General features: G+C 49.7%; 2 long non-coding RNA genes across 7 annotated transcripts; one reads left to right on the top strand and one right to left on the bottom strand.

Moving 5' to 3' along the window:
- Positions 1–5,149: 5,149 nt before the first annotated feature.
- LOC139180776 (uncharacterized) lies at positions 5,150–9,350 on the top strand. Of its 6 annotated transcripts, none has more exons than XR_011565027.1 (4): positions 5,150–5,320; positions 5,905–6,922; positions 7,145–7,418; positions 7,689–9,350. It is a non-coding gene; the product is annotated as an uncharacterized lncRNA (long non-coding RNA). The 6 variants fall into 6 exon arrangements; XR_011565025.1 differs by having other exon boundaries at positions 5,905–6,951; XR_011565026.1 differs by having other exon boundaries at positions 5,905–7,418; positions 7,689–7,816; positions 8,295–9,350.
- A 303-nt stretch (positions 9,351–9,653) lies between these two features.
- LOC139180777 (uncharacterized) lies at positions 9,654–18,458 on the bottom strand. Its single transcript, XR_011565028.1, has 2 exons — positions 18,208–18,458; positions 9,654–10,206 (listed from the first exon to the last, which is right to left on the bottom strand). It is a non-coding gene; the product is annotated as an uncharacterized lncRNA (long non-coding RNA).
- Positions 18,459–19,922: the final 1,464 nt, after the last annotated feature.

Here is a 19,922-nt window from a genome sequence, read left to right as displayed (position 1 = left end):
CTAGGGTTTATATTCTAGGGAAGAAGACAAACAAAAACAAGAAGATAGATACATTTAAAACCAATGCAAACAAACCAAAACACCACTAACAGACTCAGGAATGCAGTGAAGAATGAGGGTGTTGGGCTGCAATGCCTGGGGAAGTAGGGCTGTCTGAGCTACCACTGGGGAGCAGTAGGAGAATCTGCCTGCCAAGGCAGGAGACGCGGGTTCAGTCTCAGGGTTGGGAAGATCCCTGGAGGAGGGCATGGCAATCCACTCGAGTATTCTTGCCTGGAGAATCCTATGGACAGAGGAGCCTAGCGGGCTATAGTCCATGGGGTCGCACAGAGTTGGAGATGGCTGAAGTGACTTAGTTCACAAGGGACTTAATTGCTCTGTGACATGTGGGATCTTTAGGTGCTCTTTGTGAACTCTTAGTTGCGGTATGTGGGTGGAGTTCCCTGACCAGGGGTTGAACCCAAGCCTCCTGCATTGGAGTGCAGACTTTTAACCACGGGACACCCAGGGAAGCCCCTGCGCTGGAACTGTTTTTACCCCTGTTACCCACATGGCTTACTCCCTCACATCTTCAGATCTTCAGCTTCTCAGCCAGACTCTCCCTGACCCTGCTTGGAGATTGCACACAACACCCCCTGCACCACCCACCCTTGCCAGCACTTCCTGCTCCATTTCTCTGCTTAATTTTTCTCCTTTGCACTGACCAACATCTGACAGACTACTGTTTACTTATCTTTCTTCCCTCCACAAAAATAGACTTTCACTTGTTTTATTCCACGTGTATCCCCAGAGCCTACACCAGGGCCTGACACAGTAGGTGCTCAATAAATGTTTGTTGAATGACTGAGTGAACTGATAAGACCTGATTTATATTTATAGAAGGATCACTCTGGCTGCTGAGTAGGGACAGGACTGTTAGGATGAAAGAGAAGATGCTGGGGACTGGCCAGCAGTGGGTACCACAGTAGCACCCAGGAGAGATGGCGGCTTGGATGGGTGAGGGTGGGGGGCTCACAAGGGGCTGGATTCTGGATGCTTTAGGAAGAGCTAATGGGACTCCTCAAAGGCGCCGGTTGTGGGAAGGAGGAGAAGGGGCCCTAGGGTGGCCCACCCTAGGGGCTCTGCTTGTTGAGTAACTCAGGCATGTCCCACTCTTTCAACACATGGACTGCAGCGTACCAGGCTTCCTTGTCCTCCACTATCTCCTGCACTTTGCTCAAACTCATGTCCATTGAGTCGGTGATGCCATCCAACCATCTCATCCTCTGTCACCCCTTCTCCTCCTGCCTTCAACCTTTCCCAGCATCAGGGGCTTTTCTAATGAGTCAGTTCTTTGCATCAGGCGGCCAAAGTATTGGAGCTTCAGCTTCAGCATCAGTCCTTCCAGGGAATATTCAGGGTTCATTTCGTTTAGGCTTGACTGATTTGATCTCCTTGCAGTCCAAGGGACTCTCACAATGACCACGGTGGAGGGGTCACCAGAGACCACCTGTGGGGGACAGGACTGTGCCCCTCGGTCTCAAAGCATCAGAGTGAGAGCCCAGATTGCCTGACTCTGATCAGAGCTTCGAGGAAAGCTGTTTGCAAAGAACAATGAGATTGAATCACTGTTTGATTCTGCAGGATTCCAGCCTCACAAGGGCAGTCATTTTTAGACTCTTCACTAATGTAAGAAGCAACCGGAGAACGTGCTAAGCTTCCACTTCCCCAGAAGGCTGCATGTCACAGCTCATCACGCCACCCAGCTTTTCTTAGGCCTTGCGTTTGCAAGCGTTCACTCCCAATTCCTTGCTCAGATGCGAGTTCCATCACAGTGAAGTAAGGGGGGCTCAGCACCTGTCAGATCTAATCGTTTCTGGGGACAGGGGCTCATTTGGGGTCCATTTAGGGCCCATCAGAGGATGACATTTCAGCCCGTTGACACTTGGGGAAAAAGTGCCTCTTTGGTTTCCCTCCTGAGCTGGAACATGCTGACTCTGGAGAGTTATTCTGGGCACGCGAGCCCTCCCGCCTGGCAGGCCTGGCTGCTGTGGTCAGAGGTGTGCCCTGGGCTCCAGCATTTCCGGGCTTGGAGCCCCGAGCATTCTCCCGAGGCATGCAGTGGGAACGTGGTCATCTGACAGGCCATCCTTCCCATCCCCGAGGGCCTCTCCCCGCCATGACACCACTGCCTGCCCTCAAAGAAGAGAAGAGAAGACTTGTTACCAGTGTTCTCTATACTTTGAAGCCCTGCATTAACGTGACTCATGATTGACATGGGTCCATGACAGGGCATGAGGATGGATTGCCAGGCACCCCTCTCGTGTAGGCACCACCTGCTTGCTCTTCTCCCTCCGGTAGTTTTCATCCCCCACCCCCAGATTCTGTGGCCCTGGGCCTCAGCCCTCCCTGGGGTTTGGCTTGCCTGTAACTCACATCCTGGCAAGGACGCCCTGGGCAGCCCCAGGAGCATCTGGTCCACTTGGCAGTTTTATTTTCACTGCAGCTGAAAGAGTCGACATTCAAATTTCATCCTCCTTTTAAAGCATTTTAAAGACGCCTGCAGTAGGTTGAATGTGCTCCGTTGCTAAGTCTTTGCAACCCCATGGACTGCAGTCTGCCACTGGAAAGTGACATGAAAGTGAAAGTCGCTCAGTCGTGTCCAACTCTTTGCTACCCTATGGACTGTAGTCCATGGAATTCTCCAGGCCAGAATACTGGAGTGGGTAGCCTATCCCTTCTCCAGGGGATCTGCCCAACCCAGCACTGGAGTGGGTTGCTATTTTCTCCTCCAGGGGATCTTCCCAACCCAGGGATTGGACCTGCATCCTTCTGCTTTGGTGGGCGGATTCTTTACCACTGAGCCACCTGGGGAGCCCGTAGTAAGCTGAATAGGTGGTGGTGTTCAGTTGCTCGGTTGTGTCCGAGTCTTTGCGACCCCATGGACTACAGCACACCAGGCTCCCTGTCCATCACCAACTCCCGGAGCTTGCTCAAACTCATGTCCGTCGAGTCGGTGATGCCATCCAACCATCTCATTCTCTGTTGTCCCCTTCTCCTCCTGCCTTCAATCTTTTCCAGCATCAGGGCCGTTTCTAATGAGTTGGCTCTTCCCATCAGGTGGCCAAAATATTGTAGCTTCAGCTTCAGCATCAGTCCTTCCAATGAATATGAAGGACTGATTTCCTTTAGGATTGACTTGTTTGATCTCCTTACAGTCCAAGGGACCGCTCGACCGCTCGAGAGTCTTCTCCAACATTACAGTTCAAAAGCATCAATTCTTCAGTGTTTAGTCTTCTTTATGGTCCAACTCTCACATCTGTACATGACCACTGGAAAAACCACAGCTTTGACTCGACGGACCTTTGTCAGCAAAGTAATGTCTCTGCTTTTTAAAATGCTGTCTAGGTTGGTCATTGCTTTTCTTCTAAGGAGCAAGCATCTTTTAATTTCACGGCTGCAGTCACCATCTACAGTGATTTTGGAGCCCAAGAAAATAAAGTCTGTCAGTGTTTCCATTGTTTCCCCATCTATTTGCCATGAAGTGATGGTACCGGATGCCATGATCTTAGTTTTATTAATATTAGTGTGTTAAATGTTAAATTTTTTTATGTTAAATGTTAAATAGTATGTTAAATTTTAAATGATGCCATATCTTAGCTTTTAGAAGTTGAATAGTGGTAAAGAATCTGCAATGCAGGAGACCCCCGTTTGATTCCTGGGTCGGGAAGATCCCCTGGAGAAGAGAGGCTACCCATTCCAGTATTCTTGGGCTTCCCTGGTGGCTCAGACAGTAAAGAATCTGCCTGCAATGTGGGAGACCTGGGTTCGATCCCTCGGTTGGGAAGATCCCATGGAGTTGGGCACAGCAACCCACTCCAGTATTCTTGCCTGGAGAATCCCCATGGACGGAGGAGCCTTGTGGGCTACAGCCCATGGAGTCACAAAGAGTTGGACATGACTGAGCAATCAAGAACAAAAAATACATCCACACCCTAATCCTGGAACATATGAATGTTAACTGATTTGGGGAAAGGGTCTTTGCAAGTATAGTGAAGAATCTTAAGAGCAGGAGGTCATCTGGATTATCCCACGGGACCCTGAATCCAGTGACATCGTCTTAGAGCAGAAGAGGAGAGGGCTGTGCAAAGATGGAAGCACAGGGCTGAGGGATGAGGCCACAAACCAAGGGACACCTGGAGCCTCCAGAAGCTGGAAGAGGTGAGGAAGAGTCCTTCCCCAGAGCCTTTGGAGGGAGCCCAACACTGCCCATGCCTTGATTTCAGACTTTTGGCCTCCAGATGTTGAGAGAAGACATTTCTGCTGTTTCAAGCATCCAGTTGGTGTGATTTGTCATGGCAGACACAGGAATCCATCACAGTCCCTAATCTTCATAAACCCATTTTACAGGGAAGGAAACTGAGGTCAGAGAGGTAAGGGCTAATAAGGGATCACCTCCGATTTATTCTGTACAATAATAGCAGAGGTCAGTGGTCACAGCAGAGGCTGTGTGGCCTGTGAAGCCTGAACTGTTTATCATCCAGCCAGTTACAGATGTGTTTGCCCACCCCTGCTCTAGGTGCTCCTATGGCAATAACTGTTCTAGAAAAAATAAAGCAGGGCAAGAGGGACAAGAGGTAAGGAAGGCTTCAGTAGGACAGTGAACATTTGTGCAGGGACCTGGAAGTCCTGTGCAAAGGCCCTGAGGCACGATGAGGGGCCTGAGCGGCTGAAGCAGAGACAGCCAAGGTCAGAGGGGAGCAGGGGGACCTACCTGGTGGTTCAATAGCTAAGACTCCGTGTTCCAAATGCAGTGGGCCTGGGTTCGATCCCTGGTCAGAGAACTGGATCCCAGATAATGCAACTAAGAATTCGCATATTGCAACTAAGACTCAGTGCAACCAAGTAAATAATTTTTAAAAAAAAAAAAGAGCAGGCCATCTCTGCAGGGTCCTGGGAAACACCTCCTCCAAGTGAGCTGGGGGACCATCAGAGGGCCAGGAACAGAGGGAGCCTGAGATTTGATTTCCATGTTGCGGACTCTCTCTGCTCCTGTGTGGGGTGGGAGAGGGGCCCAGGAGGCCAGCTGAGGGCCTGTCGTTCACTATGACATCAGTGTTAGTGACATCAGAGTGTGGAGCCCCGCCTTGAACTCTTCTAGCCTAGATCTAGTAGACTTCCCAGTGGAGGAGCAGAGTGGCCAGGACCCAGGCCTTAGGGAGGAGGGCTGGCTGGGCTTAGAAACATGGGAATCTTCAGTATCTGAGCCTGTGATCCTGGAGGAGCAGTTATGAAGAAGAAGGTTCAGGGGCTGAGCGTTTGGGGCCCTCCAAGCTCAGAGGTGAGGAGCACCGGGAGACGGCAGCTCCCCGGAGCCAGGGAGGACGCTGAGTGGAGGGGAAGGGCGCCGTGTGGCCGCCGCCAGAAACTGGGACGGGCGCAGACACGTGTCCATGGGGCCCGGGGCGGCCATTCATCTTTGACCTTGAGGAGCTGTTTGGAATCACAAAGTAGCTCGCACACACCTGGCCTCTGTTGAGAGCCACATCCACCACGGGCCCTTAGCTAAACACACAGGAGTTCGGGGTGAGGCGGAGACCTTCCCCAGCAGCTGGATGGACCCCTGGGCAGCTGCCACACCTCTCCGGTCGCTCTCATGGGCAGTAAATCCTCCGGTCCCTTCTAGTCCCAGGGCCGTGTCCGCTTAGGAATTACAACTCCAGTTCTGGTTTAATGATCAGAACGAAGGTTTATTCCCAGTCACGGCTTCTCCCCTCCTCCAGCTCCACTAGGCTTCGAGCAGCAGTGGAACCACAGCGGGGGAGGCCAGCTGGGCCTCTGCCGTCCTCCTCCGGGAGGGAGGGCGCGAGGGGACTGGGACCCTCCAGGACTGGGGGATTCCGAGTGCATATCTCTCTCTTTCAGGCTCTCTGCTGGGCCTTAGGTACTTCTTGGATGGTTCCTGACCCACCAGGGCGCACACCTTTGCCCAGTCATCCGGAAAACACAGCCACCGGTCCAGTTCCACAGCCGGCTGGGCAGCAACAGGGATGACCTTGGCCTTTAATGCATCCAGCGTGGAGCCAGCAGCAGGAGACACCTGTTCGCCTGGGTCCTTGAAGCCCCTCTTGCTGGTCTCAGGATGAAAGGCACTCTCTCCTACTCTCAAGGTGGGCCGGGAACTAACTGGGGTGATCAACCAGCTCGGTTTGCCTGTAACTGAGAGGTCCTCAGGATGCAGAGCTTTCAGAGCTAAAACTGGGCGAGTCAAGGCCAACAGGAGCCAGTCAGTCGCCCTTGGGTTGGTGGAATCAGGTTTCCCTCTGTGGGACCCTCACCCCAGGCACGTGGGGTGCCAGGACACAGGTCCAAGGCAGGCCCAGTTCCATGCCTGCCGCTTAAAATTATAAGTCACTGTCAACACATCCGTGCCATTTTTTTTTTTTAAGTGAAGGGATATTTTGGATAAAAAGAGACAACAGAGAGATCCTGATGGATCATTTCATGCTTGTAAAAATAACTCTGATGATATTAAGAATTATGAGTGTTTTTTTAAGAGGAAACAAAACTCTTCTGTTTATGTGAGAGAATGTTCTTAGACCTCTTCCAAACTGTTTAATGGAGACACATCATACTGTCTGTGACATACTTTTGATATTTTTGTTTTTGGCAAATGTGGCAAAACCTTAGCGAGTTTTGAACCGAGATAATAAAATTATGGGTGGTAACCATAAAAAAATAATGTTATAAATCAGCCCACAGATGTGGAATAAAGAGTGTGAGTTCCCTCTTTATTTGTTGGCTGGACAAATACGCAGTCGAAACAGCAGGTAAGAGTGCCAGGTGGAACCTTTGGGGCCCTTCTGTGTTGGAGCCAGGTGTCCGGAGACCCAGCCCAGGACCTCTCTGGACTTTCGCCCCAGGGCGAGGTCTGCGGCAGGAGGTGAGGTCTGGGAGGGTCTGCGGCAGGAGGTGAGGTCTGGGAGAGGTGCCCATTCTGCCTGGATTGGGCCCTGTGCTGGAGCGAGGTGGGGGGTGGGGGTCACCAGGGGTTCCCAGGGGTCCCCACGGATCTCCTGTGGGGAATGGGCAAGCTGGAGGGGCAGAGTGGGCCCCTCCGGAGCTTGGCGCCCTGGCTGAGAGGGTACTTACTGTTCTGTTTTAGACCTTCAGTATCAGACAGAATGGGCTTCTGGTAAAGAATCTGCCTGCAATGCAGGAGACACGGGTTCGATCCCTGAGTTGGGAAGATCCCCTGGAGGCATGGCAACCCACTCCAGTATTCTTGCCAAGAAAATCCCACGACAGAGGAGCCTGGTGGACTACAGTCCACGGGGTCACAAAGAATCAGATACGACTGAATGACTGAGCACGCACCAGCGTCAGAATGGAGGCAGGAAGTCCCATCTTAACTGCCCCCCTGAGGACTGGAGAGAGAGGTCAGTACTTGCGGGAGGTCAGGCAGCTGGACGGTGGCCAGGCCGGGATGGGGACCCAGCCTCCAGGCTCTGCCCCTGCCAGGCTAACCCCCTCCTTGCAGCGACCACCTCCCCTTACCCAGGTCCTGGCCCCCTGCAGGGACCCCTCAGGTCTGGCCACAGGCCAGCTCATGCCGCTCAGTTTGCAAACACCAGCAAGATTCTCCCTTCTTAAGAAAGGGCAGTGAAACCTCACCATCCCCCGCCATGCCTTCCTGTCTGTCCGCTCAGCTGCCAAGCCCTTCCAGCCAACGGTCCACACTCGCTGCCCCTGGCCTCACCACCTGCTCATTCAGTCCTGCCCCTGCGATGACCTTCAGTCGCCAGCTGCACAGGCCATTGCTGCTGCATCCGTCTTGGTGAGGGTTCTGCAGGTCTCCAACGCCCCCTCCCAGCCTCCCTCCCTCGAGCCCCTTCCCCCTCCCAGACTGTCACATGCTGTCCTGCTCACAAGCTGCCCTGTATTACGTACAGCCCTCTTTGCTGCAGGAGCCCCTGGTGGCTCAGACATTAAAGAGTCTGTCTGCAGGTTCCATCCCTGAGTTGGGGAGATCCCCTGGAGGAGGAAACGGCAACCCACTCCAGTATTCTTGCCTGGAGAATCCCATGGACTGAGGAGCCAGGCGGGCTACTGTCCGTGGGGTCACAGAGTCGGCCACAACTGAGCGACCTCTCTTTCTTCTCTTCGCTGCTCTCCCCACTGTGGCCTGCCCGTCAGTGTGGCCAGCATGATGGCCCTTAAATGCCCACCTGGCAGGGCCCTCCCTTCACACAAACCCTCTCCGGCTCCCCAGTGCCCCTGATGGTTCTCCCTGCCGCCTCTCTGCCCTCCCCCAGGTCGGGCACAGCTCCTCCCAGCCGGTCGCAGTCCTCCTGGCCCTGCGGTCTTCGGGTCTCCCAATGGGTGTCTGTAGGCCTGAGGGTCCCCTTTCTCTGGGGGAGACAGGGGCCGTCAGAGCCGGGTGGCAAGGTGGGCTGAGCCTTCACAGAGTCGGCTGGGACAGGTACCCACAGGGGCTGGCGCTCCCATGGGAGGCTGGTGTGTGCAGGGAACAGTGACCCCCGCCGGGGGCCAAGAGCGGCTGTCTTGTGGGGTGTGGAAGAGTGGAAGGGGGAGGTGGCCTGTAGGCAGGTGGACTGCCCGGTGGAGAACCCAGGCGGGGTATCTTGCGAGCTCCTCACGGCCAGGGACGGGGGGCGGGGAGGGGGGACTTTGTGCAGGAGCGTACCTGACGCTCAGACTTGCGGGGCGGGGATCTGGCGGTCCCCAGAAGCTGTGATCGCAGATTCTAGAAGGAAGCCACCTTCCGCCTCCGCGGTGGAGGAGGGTGCCTGGAAGGGTTCTTGAATCCTGGGTTCCCTGAAGGCCCCGCCTTCTGCCCCTGGGGTCTTAGAAGCAGCACCAGCCCCCAGGCTCTGGGGGGAGTGGCCGAGGGTTATCTCCCTCCCCGCCCCGCCCCCGCACCTACCTACACCCCCACCCCCGCCCCGCGCAGATCCCCTGGATACCCGGGGCTGGTGCTGAGCCTGGAGAGACCCGTGCGGGGGCGCTGGGCTCAGCGAGGACACAGACCCTCCCTCAGGCGGCGGCGAGGCAGAGCCGGCCTGTCGGCCTTGTCCCTGGGCAGCACCGGGGCAGCCGGTGCTCCGGGAGCGGACCGCGGGGGAGGCGCCTCCTGCCCGAGCCCCTCCCGGGCCGGGATCACACGTCCTCCCTGCTTATCAACGAGCCTCCGACCAAAGCTCACCGCCCGCAATGGCCCGCAGGGCGCTGGGCCGCCTTTGATGAGCAGCCCCCACCGCCCAGTCAACAAACGCTGCAGACTTTGCACCGAGAGTGTTTACTCCCGGCAAGGACGTGGTGTACCCTCCGCGGGCTGCCCGCTGCTTTCTCTGGGGTGGGGGTGGGGTGAGGGGGGTGACGAGGGGGCTACCGGTGAGTCTTCCCCAGTCCAGGGTCTGGTTCTCCAGGAGCACCTGCCTGCTCAAGAAATCCTCCTACCTGAAGAGGGATTATGCCCATTCTATAGATGCGAAAACTGAGGCCTGGCTGGTTAGGTGACTTGACTGAGATCCCTCAGGGAATAAAGGATGGAGCTGCAGGCTTTTGTTATTTCTCCTCTCTGATGCTACCAAAACCTTGGCTTTCTTTGTGCCCACAAAAACCAAGTAAGGAAAAAAAAACCATGGAGACAGTTTGGAAGAAATAGAAAGGTGGCTGTGATCCTCAGGTGGCAGAAGGGAGAGCACAGGAGGTTTGTGCCTTAAGAACGGTGCCCCTTTTCCACGAGGAATCTGGGGGGATTATATAGATGCAGGCTCACAGTCAGGGGTTGGTGATGAGGAACAGAGGTTTCAGGATGTTGCATCCTTCCTCTAGCGCTCTTTCAAAAGCGGTCACAGGCTGGTGTCAGGTAGCCCAGTAATGGGGTCTGGCAGTTGGGTAGTTGGGTGCATTATTGTCTTTTGTGCTGAGGCCTTCTTTCTATAAGGCAAAAAGAGAAAAACTACAAGGGAGGGTCTGCAAAGAGAGTTCTGTAAAGTTGTAATTAGCATGGAGTCAAAGGATAGTTGGAGGAGGCGTGGAACCCACTCCAGTATACTTGCCTGGAGAGTCCCATGGACAGAGGAGCCTGGCGGGCTACAGTCCACGGGGTCACAAAGAGTCGGACACAACTGAGCCATTGGGCGCACACCCAAGTAAAAGCTAGCAGTGATCAGGCCTGCTCACTGTTCCTTCTTCTTTGTTCTTAGGAAAGAAAAGAAAAACTCATTTTCCTTTTTCACTTTTTCACTGCAGCATCTCTCCCAGGCCCTGGGGGGTTGGGGGAGTGAGGGGAGCAAGGAAAAGACTGAGGGCCTCCAGAGTCAGGGGTTCAGGCCCAACCCGGCTCCAGGGGCTCCTAGCTCAGGCCTGCAGTGATCCTAATGGCCACGAGAGGGCAGCAGCATCCTGCCATGCCAGGCTCTCCAGGTGCTCAGGGATTCAAAGGAAAGCGCTTGTCAACACCGAGGTGCCTGGGCGACGACCTGCCAGCCCGTGGATCAGGGAACAAGTTCGACCCCACTCATGACCTTGGGCAAGTTGTGGAACCCGTGGAGACCTCAGTTTCCTCATCTGTGCCAGTGGGGATAACAGGAGCTGACCCACTTGGTGGAGCTGGGAATTAAGAAAACCAGGCAGCAGACAGAAAAGCTTGCTCTCAAGGCACAGGTTCTAGTTCATATTCTAGAACTAACACCAAAAAAAGATGTATTTTTCATAATAGGGAACTGGAATGCAAAAGTAGGAAGTCAGGCAGTAGACAGGTTTGACCGTGGAGTACAAAATGAAGCAGGGCAATGGCTAACAGAGTTTTGCCAAGAGAACACACTGGTCATAGCAAACACCCTCTTCCAACAACACAAGAGAAGACTCTACATATGGACATCACCGGATGGTCAATACCGAAATCAGATTGATTATATTCTTTGCAGCCGAAGATGGAGAAGCTCTATATAGTCAGCAAAAACAAGACCAGAAGCTGACTGTGGCTCAGATCGTGAACTCCTTATTGAAAAATTCAGACTTAAATTGAAGAAAGCAGGGAAAACCACTAGACCATTCAGGTATGACCTAAGTCAAATCCCTTATGATTATACAGTTCAGTTCAGTTCAGTGGCTCGGTCGTATCTGACTCTTTGCGACCCCATGAATCACAGCACGCCAGATTATACAGTAGAAGTGACAAATAGATTCAAGGGATTAGATCTGATAGACAGAGTGCTTGAAGAACTGTGGATGGAGGTTTGCAACATTGTACAGGAGGCTGTGATCATCCCCAAGAAAAAATAAATGCAAAAGGGAAAAATGGTTGTCTGAGAGGGGGTTACAAATAGCTGAGAAAAGAAGAGAGGCAAAAGGCAAAGGAGAAAAGGAAAGTTATACCCATCTGAATGCAGAGTTCCGAAGAATAACAAGGAGAGATAAGAAAGCCTTCCTAAGTGATTAATACAAAGAAATACAGGAAAACAATATAATAGGAAAGACTAGAGACCTCTTCAGGAAAATTAGAGATACCAAGGGAACATTTCATGCAAAGATGGGCACAATAAAGAACAGAAATGGTATGGACCTAAGAGAAGCAGAAGATATTAACAAGAGGTGGCAAGAATACACAGAAGAACTATACAGAAGAGATCGTAATGACCCAGATGGTGTGATCACCCACCTAGAGCCAGACATCCTGGAATGCCAAGTCAACTGGGCCTTAGGAAGCATCACTATGAACAAAGAGAGTGGAGGTGATGGAATTCCAGCTGAGCTATTTCAAATCCTAAAAATGATGCTGTTAAAGTGCTATATTCAATATGCCAGCAAACTTGGAAAACTTAGCAGTGGCCACAGGAGTGGAAAAGGTCAGTTTTTGTTCCAATCCCAAATAAAGGCAATGCCAAAGAATGTTCAAAGTATTGCACAATTGCACTCATTTCACACACTAGCAAAGTAATGCTCAAAATTCTCCAAGCTAGGTTTCAACAGAACATAAACCGAGAACTTCCAGATGTACAAACTGGATTTAGAAAAGGCAGAGGAACCAGAGATCATAGAAAAAGCAAGAGAATTCCAAAAAAACATATATTTCTGCTTTATTGACGATGCCAAAGCCTTTGACTGTATGGATCACAACAAATTGTGGAAAATTCTTCAAGAAATGAAAATACCAGCCCATCTTACCTGCCTCCTGAAAAATCTATATGCAGGTCAAGAAGCAACAGTCAGATCCAGACATGGAACAACAGACTGGTTCCAAACTGGGAAAGGAGTACGTCAAGGCTGTACAGTGTCACCCTGATTATTTAGCTTATATGCAAAGTACATCATGCAAAATGCCAGGCTGTATGAAGCAGAAGCTGGAATCAAAATTGCTGGGAGAAATATCAATAACCTCAGATGTGCAGATGACACCACCCTTATGGTAGAAAGCAAAGAGGAACTAAAGAGCTTTTTAATGAAGGTGAAAGAGGAGAGTCGAAAAGCTGGCTTAAAACTCAACATTCAAAAAGCTAGGATCACAGCAATCCCACTGCTGGGCATACACACTGAGGAAACCAGAAGGGAAAGAGACACGTGTACCCCAATGTTCATCGCAGCACTGTTTATATAAGCTAGATGCCCATCAGCAGATGAATGGATAAGAAAGCTGTGGTACATATACACAATGGAGTATTACTCAGCCATTAAAAAGAATACGTTTGAATCAGTTCTAATGAGATGGATGAAACTGGAACCTATTATACAGAGTGAAGTAAGCCAGAAAGAAAAACACCAATACAGTATACTAACGCATATATATGGAATTTAGAAAGATGGTAACAATAACCCTGTGTACGAGATAGCAAAAGAGACACCGATGTATAGATCAGTCTTACGGACTCTGTGGGAGAGGGAGAGGATGGGGAGATTTGGGAGAATAGCATTGAAACATGTATAATATCATGTATGAAACGAGTCGCCAGTCCAGGTTCGACGCACGGTACTGGATGCTTGGGGCTGGTGCACTGGGACGACCCAGAGGGAGGGTAGGGGAGGGAGGAGGGAGGAGGGTTCACAATGGGGAATGCGGGTATACCTGTGGCGGATTCATTTCGATATTTGGCAAAACTAATACAATATTGTAAAGTTTAAAAATAAAATAAAATTAAAAAAAAAAAAAAAGCTAGGATCATGGCATCTGGTCCCATCACTTCATGGCAAATAGATGGGGAAACAATGGAAACAGTGTCAGACTTTATTTTGGCGGGCTCTAAAATCACTGCAGATGGTGACTGCAGCCCTGAAATTAAAAGACGCTTGCTCCTTGGAAGAAATGTTATGACCAACCTAGACAGCATATTAAAAAGTAGAGACATTAATTTGCCAACAAAAGTCCGTCTAGTCAAGGCTTTGGTTTTTTCAGTAGTCATGTATGGATCTGAGAGTTGAAACATAAAAAAGGCTGAACACCAAAGAATTGATGCTTTTGAACTGTGGTGTTGGAGAAGACTCTTGAGAGTCTCTTGGACTGTAAGGAGATCAAACCAGTCCATCCTAAAGAAAATCAATTCTGAATATTCATTGGAAAGACTAATGCTGAAGCTGAAACTCCATTACTTGGCCACCTGATGGGAAGAGCCATCTCATTAGAAAAGGCCCTGATGATGGAGAAGATTGAAGGCAGGAGAAGGGGACGACAGAGGATGAGATGGTTGGATGGCATCATTGACTCAATGGACATGAGTTTGAGCAAGCTCCAGGAGACGGTGAAGGACAGGGCAGCCCATGCTGCAGTCCATGGGGTTGCAGAATCGGACACAACTGAGCAACTGAACAGCTATCAACAACCGACTAGATATCCAGAGAACTCCATTTGTTACAAACACATACAAATACCGGAAACAATACTAATTAAACATTTTTTAATCTATAGCAAAGTTGGTGGGAAAGGAGGGGGTTTCATTAAGGCCAGAAATAAGAAAGCAGCAACAACAAGAAAGCCATCTCATAGCTATGTGGCAACTGACTATTTGAACACTGATTATAGCAGAAAATTGAACACTGATGATATTAAGAAATTATTGTTTAAAATTTTAGGTGTGAATACATATATTGTGGCTTTATTTTGAAAAGAGTTCTTATCGTTTGGAAATGTATACTGAAGAACTTTCAGGTGAAATAGTATGATTTCTAGAATTTGCTTCAGAACCACACAGAAGGTGAATGAGCTTTGAGACTGGCCAGAGGTTAATGACACGTGATGAGTTTGTTGGGATCACTATACTATTCTTTGTGAAATTCTCCATTAAAATTTATTTTTAATATATATATTAAAACATAATGTATATCAGGGCGGTCTGCAGGTGGCCTTTTGCTGGGGTTGTCTTCACTTCCAGGAACCTCCCTGAGTAAAGAGGAAGGTCAGTCAGATCAGAAACTCCCAAAAATCTGAGAACCCTCCAAAAAAGGACCTTCCCAGTGGGTAAACAACAGTAAAAATCCACCCACTGAGTGTCTGCAGGTGGGAGGGGGGAGATGTCCTCATGTTGGCCTTGGCTCTGAGTAGAACAGAAACAGTTAAAAGAAAGAGAAAAGTCCCCCGTGAGTGTCTCAGGCCAGATTGCACATCAAGACTCACCCTGAGGATGTGATCTAAAGTCGCCCCAGTTGCCATTTGCAGCAACATGGACGGACCTAGAGAGCGTCCTCCGGGTGGAGTAAGTCAGAGAAGGAGAAAGACCATGTGACACCCTTACATGTGACAGCTGAAAGGAGATGATGCACGTGAGCTTACTTACAGAACAGAAAGGGACTCGGACTTCGAAAATGAACTCATGGTTGCTGGGGGCAGGGAGATAATTAAGGGCTTTGGGAAGGGCATGTACACACTACTATATTTACAATGGATAACCAACAAGGATATACTGTATAGCACATGGAACTCTGCTCAGTGTTATGTGCCAGCCTGGATGGGAGGGGATTTGGGGGGAGAACCGATGCATGTGTATGTTAGGCTGAGTTTCTTCAGTGTTCACTGAAACTATCACAGTATTGTTAGAATACTCCAATACAAAAAAAAAAAAAAAGAATACTCCAATACAAAGCGTTTTGGGTGTTAAAAATAAATAAATAAAAATTGAATTAAAAATAAATAAAGTGGGCCCAGTTGGTGGTGGAGCCTCCAGAGCCTGGCAAAGCGGAGGCAACTCTAGAGAAAGTGCACTGCAGACCCAGCCCTCAGAATCCCCAGTAACAAAGCCATAAGCTTCTCTAGGGGCAGGGAATGAGCCACCGCAAGCGAAAAAGCAGACTGTGCAGCCCAGGGGTCATAAAATCGACACTCTCCAACTGTCAGTGTGAAGTCTTCCTCAAACATTTGAAGAGATAAAAGAGGACATTCAAAGTATGACAAAGAAGCAAGAAAACATCAGAGTTGCAGAAAATGACTGAAAAGCAATTCCAGAAATAAAAATTACAATTGAAATCAGGAACTCAATGAGCAGGTCAAACACCAGAGGAGACACAAGAGTGTGCTGGAGAGGGATGCACAGAACTCTGCAGAGGGGCTCAGAGAGATGGAGAAATCAGAAAGGAGGAGAGTCGTGTCCCTGGGGAATGCGAACCCATGTGGCCACTTTAGAAAGAGTCTGGAAGGTTCTCAGAAGGTTAAACGTGGCATTCCCACGTGACCCAGCAATTGCACTTCTAGGCATTCACTCAGGAGAAACGAAGGCATAAATCCACACAAAAACTTGCACTGAATAGCCATAGCATCATTATTCCTAAGAGCTAAATGGTGGGAACAATTCGAACGTCCATCAACGGATGAACGAAATGTGGTATGTCTATACAATGGAATAGTATTTATCCCCAAAGAGAAAAGAAGTACCAATACATGATGAAAACACTGAAAGCATTGGGAAAAGTGAAAGAAGTCAGGCACCAAAGGCCACGAGTTGCATGAGTCTGTTTACTGGAAATGTCCGGAAGGGGCAGATCCATAGAGACAGACGGTGGGGGTGTGCTCACCAGGAAGGGGGGTTGGGAGGATGGACGTGACTGCTGATGAGCGTGGAGCTTTCTAGTGGAAGAGGGTGATGAAAATGTTCAACAGCGTGGTGACGAGTGCACAACTTGGTGAATATACAAAAAAAACCCCACTGTTTTACACTAGATGTGTGAATTGTACAGCATGTGAAGTATAGTGCAATAAAGGTTTTTTTTCTTTTTGACGTTGACACATAGATACGGACAGAGAAGATCTAACAGACAAAATTGATGTTATAGAAGCAAAAATCAGAGGGGGGAGAGGTGATATTCAATGTCATCATCGTGTAAAGTTTTACAGAGGTTATAAAGCAAGAGGAGAGTGAAAAAGTTGGCTTAAAGCTCAACATTCAGAAAACTAAGATCATAGCATCCAGTCCCATCACTTCATGGCAAATAGATGGGGAAACAGCGGAAAGACTGTCAGACTTTATTTTGGGGGGCTCCAAAATCACTGCAGATGGTGACTGCAGCCATGAATTAAAAGATGTTTACTCCTTGGAAGGAAAGCTATGACCAACCTAGACGACATATTAAAAAGCGGAGACATTACTTTGTCAACAAAGGTCCATCTAGTCAAGGCTATGGTTTTTCCAGTGGTCATGTATGGATGTAAGAGTTGGAGTATAAAGAAAGTTTCGTGCCAAAGAACTGATACTTTTGAACTGTGGTGTTGGAGAAGACTCTTGAGAGTCCCTTGGACTGCAAGGAGATCCAACCAGTCCATCCTAAAGGAAATCAGTCCTAGGTGTTCATTGGAAGGACTAATGTTGAAGCTGAAACTCCAATACTTTGGCCACCTGATGCGAAGAGCTAACTCATTTGAAAAGACCCTGATGCTGGGAAAGATTGAGGGCAGGAGGAGAAGGGGACGACAGAGGATGAGATGGTTGGACAGCATCACTGACTCGATGGACATGAGTCTGAGTGAACTCCGGGAGATGGTGATGGACAGGGAGGCCTGGCGTGCTGCAGTCCATGTGGTCGCAAAGAGTTGGACACGACGGAGCAGCTGAACTGAACTGAACTGATCAAATCTTTGGACTCAAAAAGCCCAATGAATCCCAAGCAGGATTTTAAAAAGAAAAAAAGGAAAGAAATCCACATATAGACATGTCAGAGGGGGTCTGGTTCAGGGTCCAATCCAGAGACAGAGATCACATAGTTAGTGGATAGGGAAAGTTTATTCTGAAGAGTTGCTAACCATAAGCAGGGGATTGGGGTCATGGGGAGCGGGTGCTGGTAAAAGAGATAAAGACAGCTTTAAAGAAGGCAGGAAAGGTGGGGCTTCCCTGGTGCTCTGGGGGCTAAGACTCTGCGCTCCCCATGCAGGGGGCCTGGATTCGATCCCCAGTTTGGAAACTAGATCCCATGTGCACAGCGAAGCGTTCGCATGCCTCGGCTTAGACCTGGTGCGGCCAAATAAGTAAATCAGTAAATAAATATTTTTTAAAAAAGAAATGCTGGAGTAGTACATATAAGGAACAGCTACAACCCCAGGGCGGAGACAGAGGCCCCTCAAAGGGGGTCCCTGGGAAAAGGCCACTGAGGTGTGCCAGCCCCAGCCCCCAGGGGGGCAGCCCCCTCCCACTGTCCTGCAGCAGCCCCGGCCCCTTTACTGCAGAGCAGGCAATGGGTGGGGGGCGGTTGGGGCTGGCAGGCAGCAAATTAATAACTGTCAGATCAGGAAAGCAGCAGAACAAAAAGGAAACTCTCAAAACCAGCTGGAGAAAATGACGGAATGCCAGAAGACCGGGCACCCCGGAGAGCAGCCTTGGAGGGGAAGCCAGGAATCCAGCCAAGCCAGGAGAGCGATCTTCAAGAACAAGGGCCAAAGGAAGATGTTTTGCAGACAGAACCAAGAGAGGTGACCAGTAAGCCCTCGGGTGGAGAAGCGGCTTGACAAAGTTCTTCAGTGGGAAACGAGGTCTGGGTCACGAGAGGAAACCATGAACAAAGAAAATGGAAGCCGCCAGATTAAATGGAAACAAACTACTGAACAAAATAATGGAAACATCGCATCTGCGGGTGGAGGAGACAATGCAGGCCAAAAGCCTAGATAACGGGGACTTCCCTGGGCTCCAGCGGTCGACGCCACGCTCCCACCTGCGTGCCATGCAGTGCAGCCCAAAATAAAGAAGGACAGAAAAAAGAAGAAACCAGCTAACAGCATTCTCCCTGGCTTACTCGCTTCCTTCAGTTGTTCACTCCGGTACGGACTCATGGACTTTGGCTTCATTCTCTGGGTTATAACCAGGTACTATCATTATTTACTTTGTTATTTCAGTTGCTCCACCTTCTGTCTTTGGGGCCGCTTCTGTTGCTCCCGTGACCCTTTGACATACATCCATCACTGTGGGTACTTTTTTCTTAAAGCACTTTCTTTCTTTCTGACTCTCACACCTACCATGTGCCTGGTAGTGCTTTGGAAACCCAACAAAGGCCCCTGCCATCCTGGGGCTTATACTTTAGAGGGAAGGGAAGCAGATAAGAAGTTAGAAATGCCAAGAGTTCCCTGGCAGTCCAGTGCTTAAGACTCAGCGCTTACAATGCAGGGGGCTTGGATTCGACCTCTGATTGGGTCACTAATCAGAGGCCAAAAAATAAATACACAGAACAGAAGCAATATTGTAACAAATTCAATAAAAACTGTAAAAGTGGTCCACATTAAAAAATCTTTTAAGATTATTTAAGAATAAATGTTAAAAAATAAGTAAGAAATGTTCTTGTGTAATATGTTCTTGCTGCTTCTGCTTAGTCGCTCAGTCGTGTCCGACTCTTTGTGACCCCATGGACTGTAGCCCGCCAGGCTCCTCCGTCCATGGGATTCTCTAGGCAGGAATACTGGAGTGGGTTGCCATGCTCTCCTCCAGGGGGTCTTCTCAACCCAGGGATGGAACCCAGGTCTCCCACATTACAGGTGGATTCTTTACTGTCTGAGCCACGAGGGAAGCCCAAGAATACTGGAGTGGGTAGCCTATCCTTTCTCCAGGGGATCTTCCCAACCCAGGAATCGAACTGGGGTCTCCTGCATTGCAGGCAGATTCTTTACCAGCTGAGCTACCAGGGAAGCCCATAGTATGTTGGAACTACTACAAAAAATGAAATGTAGCGCAGAGTTGGGGGGTCAGGGGAACACAGAGTAGTCAGGAAAGATCTCCTTGAGAACAGAGACAAAGAAGCAAGGGAGGATGAGGTCAAGAGGTCATCTGGGGAAAGAAAATTCCAGACAGTGGATACAGTCAATGCAACATTCTTGGGTTGAGAATGTGCCTGATTTTTTTTTTTTTAAGAGCATTAAATCACAAGGCCATTTTCCCATCTCATTGAAACAGTTACAAAACTGTTTCCTGAATTCTAGGAAGAACAAGTAAGCCAGATGCTCTGTCCAGCTGCTCCCTTCCCCCCAGCTACTTAGGGAAGAGCTCTTTCCCACAGGGCTCTCCAGATGCCCCTGGGCCGGTCATGGGAATGGTGAGTAGACTACAGGGCTGTGAAGTGTCCATACTAACTCCAGCACAGGTGGCTGGATGCCAAAAAAAAGGAAAGAGTTAATTCTTGGCTTCTGACTTTCAAAGCAGACCCTTGGAAGTCACCGAAGAGGCAAGCCCTGTTATATGTACACATACACATATACATATACAGCTGATTTACTTTGTTCACAGCAGAAACTAGCACCACGTTGTAAAGAAGCTATATACTACCCCCCCCAAAACAACAACCCATGCTCAGTGTCATGGCAAATAAACTTACAGTTACCAAAGGGAAAGGGGAGAAGTGGTAAATTAGGAGACTGAGATGAACATATACACACTGCTGCTGCTGCTGCTGCTGCTGCTGCTGCTAAGTCGCTTCAGTCGTGTCCGACCCTGTGCGACCCCATAGACGGCAGCCCGCCAGGC

Source organism: Bos indicus, chromosome 29 (genome assembly GCF_029378745.1).
Source record: "Bos indicus isolate NIAB-ARS_2022 breed Sahiwal x Tharparkar chromosome 29, NIAB-ARS_B.indTharparkar_mat_pri_1.0, whole genome shotgun sequence".
Lineage (NCBI taxonomy): Eukaryota > Metazoa > Chordata > Mammalia > Artiodactyla > Bovidae > Bos > Bos indicus.
This window is presented reverse-complemented; position numbering and strand designations above follow the sequence as displayed.